Raw genomic sequence first — 8,252 nt, 5'->3', positions numbered from 1 at the left:
TATAAAAACACTAAGTAAGCTTTGAGGCAGGTGGTGCAGAAGTAATAATTATACCTTTCAACTGCAATGATTTTTGCAGAATGTCCAGAGTTTTACTTCATATTTTTGGTCCATTTTTCATAAAATTGTGTTTTTCTGGCAAATTGGTGGAAAATCGTTAAAGATTGAGGTTAGAAAATAATGACAGACATTTGAGTTTCAGACTTTATACCTTTCAGAAAATTTGTGCTAAAAATTTGTAAGAGCAATATTTAAAAACTGCCCCTATTTTTGGACCTTTGTCACTCTTTTTTATGGTTTTGTCCAGATTTCTTGCTCTAAGAGGTTGGGAAGTATAGCACTGTGCTTTGTTCCTGGTTTGGTTCCTGTCTTGTATGTCTTCTGTGTGGAGTCTGCATGCCTTCCATGAGTTCATGTGGGTTTTCATCAAGGGCTCCAGTTTCCTCCCACATCCCAGACATAAGGAAGTAAGTGAACTGGTGACATTCAGATTGCCCGTAAATGTGTGTGTGGCACTGTGCATGTGTCCTGTGATGGACTGGCATCCTATCCAGGACTGCTTCTTGCCTTACACCTGTTGCTTACAGCATAAGACATGGCTCTCCTGAACTTTGAACTGGATAAAGTGAGTAACTGCAAATAAATGAATGAATAAGTGCTGTTTTCTCTTTGCAGCGTTGTTACCTCGGTTCTTTACACTTCACCCCATACACTGTTACATTTCCCACTCACCTGTATATGTCACCACTGAATCTGATGTATCATCATTTGAGTGTTCCGCTTTGTCTGCCAAGTACCTTATCATCCTACCCACATCATTTTGTATGATCACAATACTGCAGATCTATGCGGCATCAGTTCCAAGCCATCTGCATGGTTGTTCATAGACCTTAGTATTTATAGACAGTGCAGAGAGGTGCACAAGCCCTCTCGCAATAAATCTAGCATGCTGTTGTTCTGAAACATGATTGAAAGACATGGATTGTGGTCCCAAAGTGTAGCATGCAAAAGTCCACTTGTGTCTACGTATTGCACACAGGCATGCATTGTACAGAATAGTTTGCAGTGCTCTCCTAATCCCAAATCAGATGCACCGACATGCAGCCATATACCGGCTGAACTGTGTCGTGTTAAATGACAGCTCAGCACAATGCAGTTAAACAGTGCTTTTATAAGGTGGCAGTATCAGCAAATCATGCATTTGTCTGGCTTAGGAGTGAGATATTCAGGACAGAAGATGGATACTGCAGTCACATTTCAGAAAGTCAGTACAGCAGTTCATATTGTGCCCATTAAGGAAAGGATAGGTGCAGATAGCCTGTTGAAGAAGTGGGGTGAATGGGTCATGGTGTTACTATCTGGTGGGCAGATCTGATGCATTTGCATTATGCTTATTCTATCCTGTCTCGTGTCTGCTTTATGACAGTGAGGATACTTTCCATTAATGGTTTGGATGAGGCAAGCCAGGCTTTGGGCAATGCGTGCAACTCAGTTACCTGATAAGTATAGCAGATTGTTGTATTCTGGTCCCTGCTTTCTTCTATACCTTTGTGCTTTCTCTGCTTTTGTTTCATTTATCTTAGCCACCATGTTGCATCTACAGTCCTATGTTACAGGCTACTAGTGCATGCAACAAACTAATGCAGGGGCTGTACATTTCATGCTGTTGAAGTTTTGGGGGTACCAGTTTCTACTTGTTCTATAATGCCAGTGGCTATATGGGAGACTTGCCTTGGGATGCCCTACCTTTACTTTGCTGTCAAAAATGTTATCTGTTCTTAACTGCACTACACTGCAAACTTACTGGGATTTCTGGTGCATGATTCCATAATCTGTGACTTGTGCTGCGTCTTATATTCAAAACAGTGTGCCATTTGCAAATGTAGTTCTCACCATATGCCTCCATGGTGTGCAATAACATTTCAGTGCGGCCAAGTTACCCTGCCATCTTTGCATGTCATTGTACTCACAAATCTTCAGTTTTCTATGTGCTCCTCCCATACTATGTTTGTAAATCTTGCCTAAACACAATGTTGCTAAAGACCATTCCCTACTCAAGTTTCTGTCTTCGTGGCACTACCTGAATTAATTTTGATGAGATCGTTGGCACAGGGGCCACTGATAGCTTTGCAAAGTTACTAAATTACTTCTCCCTTGTCTAAACAAAACTCAGCCTTACATATGTCAGCTAAATTTGGGGGCAACAATACGGTTTCCAGTGAAGGTATGATTGAAAATGCATGCTGAAGGGTATTCTTTGAAAGATAAAGAAATAAACTTTCATTATTTCCATTCATTAAATCATAATTTAAAAATACAATAAACATCCTTCTAGGAGATGGCAAAAACACTCTGTCGCATATCTCTCTGCCTAACATACAAAGCTATGTCAAACCCAGAGCTGTTGGACATGCTCCACTTAAAGAAATCCCAATCCCTCCAAGATACATGCTCTAGGGACCTAAACCTTGTTACCACAATAAACAGAACATGCTGGAGGGATAGATTCCCGTCCCAGAGACTTCCCATACTCTGGAACAAACTACCTATCTATATCAAACAAAGCTCCTCATTAGCACTCTTCAAGAAAAATCTTGATGATTGGATGGGAGATATGAAATTCACCCTGGGGATCACTTCTGTGGCTCTGCTTGACAGGGGCACAGGAAAATAATTTTCTTGGGTGGCAAAAGCCAGGGTACCGTTTGGCTAGGATTATATAGGCCCTAGGGCCAATAGCCTAGTACCTACCTATGAATATATGAACCTATGGAAATAAAACCAATAAACTTAAAGCTGAAAAGCCCAGATACAGAATAAAGTGTAAAATAAATCAAAAATCATTTAATAGATAAAACTTGAAATAGTCAGCTACTAAGCAAAAAATAAATGTATAGGTATCCATGTTAGTTTCATGCTTTTGGACTAAAGAAATTTGCCCTTCATAAGGCATCTACAATTTGAGTCACAGAATACAAATGAAAATAAGATATCTTGCCTGATGTTAACAGTAATCAATCATATGCACCTGTTTATTTATTCACCCGACTACTGCACTGAGCCACAGCAGCTCATTTCAGGCAAACTCCAGGAGCACTGTCTGATTAAACAACTTGCAAATGGTCACACAGTAGGCAATGGGAGGCAGAGGGAATCAAACCTTAGACTGTACTATCCTTTATGTTAAACTGAGATAACCTTACAGAGTCTTTGCAGACTGTACTGTGTCTGTGTTGTCATGCCATTTCAATGCTTACTTATAAACTTCAAGCTTAAAGGATGGTTAAGCAAGGTGGTACATACATACACACATACAATCTTTCTGTCTCTCTCTCTCTCTCTCTCTCTCTCTCTCTCTCTGTCTCTCACTCTCTCTCTTTCACTTGGCTACAGCTAGTAACTAGGCTGTGCAGCTGTTCAATGGCAAATAACAACAGCACCTGCTTTTATTCTAGAATGTCCACCATAACAATCCAGCTGCAGTTGCAACCTCCCTAACAGTAGTGTGCAATAGGCAGTGGTGCTAGTCAGGAAGATCTAAATCTGTAAGTCCGTCAATTACAGAAGGAGCCGATGATGACTCAGTTCATTCCAGACACCTGCTGATGTAAATCACATGCTATTAGGATGCCACACAGTTAATCAGCACTGGGACATACTCTTTATTTAGACAGTTAAAGCACATTTAGTTCATGTTGTCTTAGCCTCACCAGCCACCAGACGGTTTCTTTGGGATATTTTATTTTACCAGAAAGAGCAGTAGGACTTCAATGTGAAAAAGGTACAGTGCAAGTCATCTTATTAATTTCTATCATTGCCAGGAGAGAGTGTGTGTATGACAGAGGGAGAGATAATATCATAATATTTCTATTTGTTGTTTTTATTTGGTGCATAACTATTAATGATAACATCTAAATGATTGATGCAAAGCACTGTGTTGGGCTTAATAAATATGTTTGCTTTGTTGGTTCTCAGAAGTATTGAATTAATGTCTCTGGACAACACTACTGACAGTAACCCTAATTTTTAGTAGTAAGAGTCTAGCAAAGTGAGGAATGACCAAAGTGTCAGAATGCCTTCTTTAGATGTGACAATGCTATAATACTTAGTGTACCACTTCTGTCCATCTCTGCTCCTTACGCGATGTTTTAGTTTGGTTGTACAAGAGGTATATTGGTACACCAGCGTTCAGACATTTAGATAAAATGTATTTATTTGGTCTCCTGTTATCTGTTACTGTTCACGTACTGTGCATGTATGTACGCACATCTTATGGTTATTTGTAACTGTTTGTATTAGTTTAACACAAAGTAAATACAAAGTGAAATTTGGCATAAAAAATGAAGGAGATAAATGTTATTTAACCACTGATGGAATATCCCTTCAAATTCATGGTTAAAATTCACCATTGTATTGTGAATTGAGTACAAACATTTAAAAAGTGTTACAGAAAGGGAAGAAAGAAAAAAAAAAATATATATATATATATATATATATATATATATATATATATATATATTTGTTTCAAGACAATTTATCATTTCTAGGAGGTAGGAGAGGATTGGCTGGTACTGGATGCTTTGTGAAATTACCAAACTCACAGATATTTTTCTGTGTCAGTGTGGAATATGCTAACTTTGGATCCTCTCTTATACTGCTTCATAACACTAATTATTGCATTTGTTTATGCCTTTCCCTGTTCACTTTCTATTTTTGGCTGATTTAACACAAAATGTATTAATGTGTGGGTAATGATGCACATGTACTGAACAAATACAAAGGCATGAAATGAGCAGTAAGAAAACTACAACAGTAATGGATGCAGATATTTGTTACTAATTTATTACTCTGTGGTAGGAGCAGGCAGAAGCTAATCACAACGGAGCAAAAATGGTGGTGATAAATAGAGAATTAACATTTATGCAAGCTTGCAAACACACCAAAGTAATATAAATCAAAATAGCAGGTATAGCAAATTAAAAGTCACCTTAATTTCAAAATATATAAAACTTTCAAAGTTTGTGAAAAATAAACCAATGCATCATAGTAAGGTGTACTACCTGTAGAATAAGGCATCACATTAATAATAGAAAGGAGACCTGTTTATTTGTAATTTGAGTGTGTAACCATATACAAGCACTGCATCTTCATTCAAAGAGTAAAATGTGAGAAATGTACCAGCAGTAAACAGTAAAAATGTAGCAGTCAGAATGCAAGAATATCATATGTGGAAGCACAGTGCATGATAGGTCATGTTGGACATGTCACATTTACAAAAATTATAAAGTATTTTTAAGGGTCTATGAAGCTGTGGGACTTAATGTATGATCTTTGTCACTGTAAGCCATGAAGACGTTAAGTGAATGCAGAAAAGTCTCCATCTCATTATATCTGAACTACCAAACACAAGTAAGGAAGTAAACAATAAGCTGAAATTCCTGTGACCTGCACTCACACATTGGTTTATAATGGTGAGGAATACAAAAGGTCTTAATGTTTGGGAGGTGGTCAGTTTATCTGAAGAAGAAACCAAACTGGCAGTGAATTAGCTTAGGAATGGTTAAAGTAAGCCTTCAGATGATGCTGTTGTGTAAGGTATCATAAAATAAATTCAGATGCTAGACTAGTATAATAGGTGGGTTTACCACACATAAGGTATAAGATTAGAAAGAACAGTCTCTGGCTGTGGCTAGCCTTGCTTCAATGGTAAAAGAATAATACAATAACTCTAACACTGATTATGTAAATATGGTTATCAAAAGTATGTACAGGGTCAAGGGTAAATACATGCATTTAAAACTACCAACTCAAGCTCTTGACTCTGAAGAAGTTATATATCTGGGGTATGTTAAAAACTCAGAGTTTTATTGTAAATAGGCTGGTTTAAATCTTCTTAATATTTAGTATAAGGCGTTTATCTGCAAGCCATATATATAGACCATATATATATATATATATATATATACATGGGGTGCAGGGAAACTTGCACACACACACACACACACACACACACACACACACACACACACACACACACACACACACACACACACACACACAAAATAAATAATAAGTACTCATTTACCAAATGAGTCACAAGTGCAGGGGCTTGTCCCATATATTATTTTTTTATTTTTTTGCCATATACACTTTATTAACTCACCATCACAGACAACTTAAGATCAGCAACAATAGTTTTATAAACAATGTTCAACATAACACTTTTTATTAATAACAATCACAATACAGACTTTAACTACAGTTAAGTTTAAATAAAAATGAACTGCTACAAAAACAGCATAATACATCCAACAATCAACTAAATAAAACTGGAGTTGTGAAGTATTCACTGTCAGTAAATATCTTGACTTAATCTAATGTATAGCAGCCTTAATATACTCTAGAAATTAATGCACTGTGAGTACCGTTGTGTCAGTACCATTTTACTCCAAGATTATTAGGCCCTGAGGGACCCAGAATGAAGACACTTCCTAATACTGCATTCCTTTTTGATAACTCAGTTGGGCAATTTTTTAGCCAATAGAACCTTCAGATGTTTCTAACATAATGCAGTATAAGACCTCGCTATTGCAGATGTTTCCAACAGCCATTCTCTTGCAGATGTAGCCAGCCATATCCCTTGAGTGGGTAGTGCCACCAAACACTGAGAATGCTGCATTAACTTAACATTGAGGTGTGGGATAATCAGGTTCCAAAGGACTTGACTGGAGGGCAATCCCAAAATGTATGCATCATGAACCTATTTTCTCACTACATCCCAACAATGTCTGGATATAATGAATTCTACAGCTGCACTGTCAGAGGGAGGCCAGTATCCATTATGGAGCAAGAAAATTGTAGCATCATGTGCATAGGGGGTTGACCTAGCTCTGCTCACCATGGACAAAAGGCCCCCTTATTCCACCTATAAGACACTCCCCATTATGCTGTTAATAATGCCTTCAATGCCACCCTCAATCTCCCTAGTACTCTTGTTTATAAGCACCTTATACACATTGATAGCTGTAAACTCACTATGGAGAGCCAGCGGCCCTCCTAAACCACTTAATGCATGCTGCAGTGGAAAGTGTGAGGGGGGGTAAGCATTTCCTTAAGCCATGATCTGGTGATGAGGTATCTCAACCTCAGATACTTCCAGTGGCTATTGATCTGTAAACTCTACTTAGCCCATAATTGCTCAAAAGATGTTTAGATGCCCACCCCTCTAATGCCCACTATGGATCAGGTAGCCATTTAACCCCTTTGCTTGCTCACTTGGAATCCCAAATAGAGAAGCCTTTGACCTGCAACCATTGGCAACCCCCAAATGGAATGGCCAAACTTCAGATATCTGAAAGAGGCAGCTTCTTACATAAAGCTTTAAGAGTTTTGTTGGTGGCTCTGATCATTGGCCATCCTTCTGAATGCTATGGCAAAGAGGATTATTAGTACCAACAAATACCCTGTGAAGCATCAGAGATCAGAATTTTCACATCTTGCCCAAACTTGTTGCTCACTTGGGACAAGCAAGAATAACTGACTCAGACTACATACCTGTGCATGCCAGTGTAGGAGTCTCAACCCCCTCCCAACTGCAGGCATGAAGACTACAGACATTCTATGCCTCTTACATGAAGCACTCAAACCACTTCTCAGTCAGAAGAATAAAATGTGTTTGTCAGTTGGGAGAATAAGAATGTGCCAGAAGATATACAACAATAACAATAAAGCAGCAAAGATACTAACTACTGCAAGTCTACCCAACAATGACAGCCTTCATTTTGTCCAGCTATGGAGCCATAAAAATGCTTTATGCCATATTTTATTAAAGTTAAGTTCTACTATGACACCAAGGCCAGGATGGACACTAATTCCTAAATATTTTGGGAGAAGTTCTCCAGGTTTACAATGAGGGGAGACTTTCTCCTCTAACCCCTAGACAATTGCTAAGCAACTCTAAAATCTTCATACTATTTCGCCTGGGGTTGTTAGTTAATATCAAGCAATCAACTGCAAAGAGCTGAGCCCTAATGTCTTCCCCATACAGGTTCCAGCCTATTAACAGAAAAAGGGTGGGGGCAAAGGGCACTCATGCAGAGTACCACTAGCTAGGGGAAAGGTTGAAGACACAAAGTAATTGTTTACTACTATAGCCATTGTATTTTTATTTGTCACCTACATAGATCCTATGAAATATTCCAGGAAGGCCATGCACCTCAGAATCTCTCATTAACAGCCACAAATGACCATGT

General features: G+C 38.4%; 1 protein-coding gene across 1 annotated transcript in view; it reads left to right on the top strand.

The window, feature by feature from the left end:
* The first annotated feature begins 3,521 nt into the window (after positions 1 to 3,521).
* Positions 3,522 to 8,252, top strand: part of LOC122809241 (interferon-inducible GTPase 5-like) — a 112,055-nt gene continuing 107,324 nt past the window's right edge. Inside the window, exon 1 of the mRNA XM_044080558.1 lies at positions 3,522 to 3,781. The gene's annotated coding sequence lies outside the window, so the exon portion shown is untranslated. The remainder of the gene's footprint in view (positions 3,782 to 8,252) is intronic.

This window comes from Protopterus annectens, chromosome 8.part0 (genome assembly GCF_019279795.1).
Source record: "Protopterus annectens isolate FY-2018-M chromosome 8.part0, PAN1.0, whole genome shotgun sequence".
Classification (NCBI taxonomy): domain Eukaryota; kingdom Metazoa; phylum Chordata; order Ceratodontiformes; family Protopteridae; genus Protopterus; species Protopterus annectens.
The sequence above is the reverse complement of the archived record's forward strand: the minus strand, read 5'-3'. Positions and strand labels throughout refer to the sequence as shown.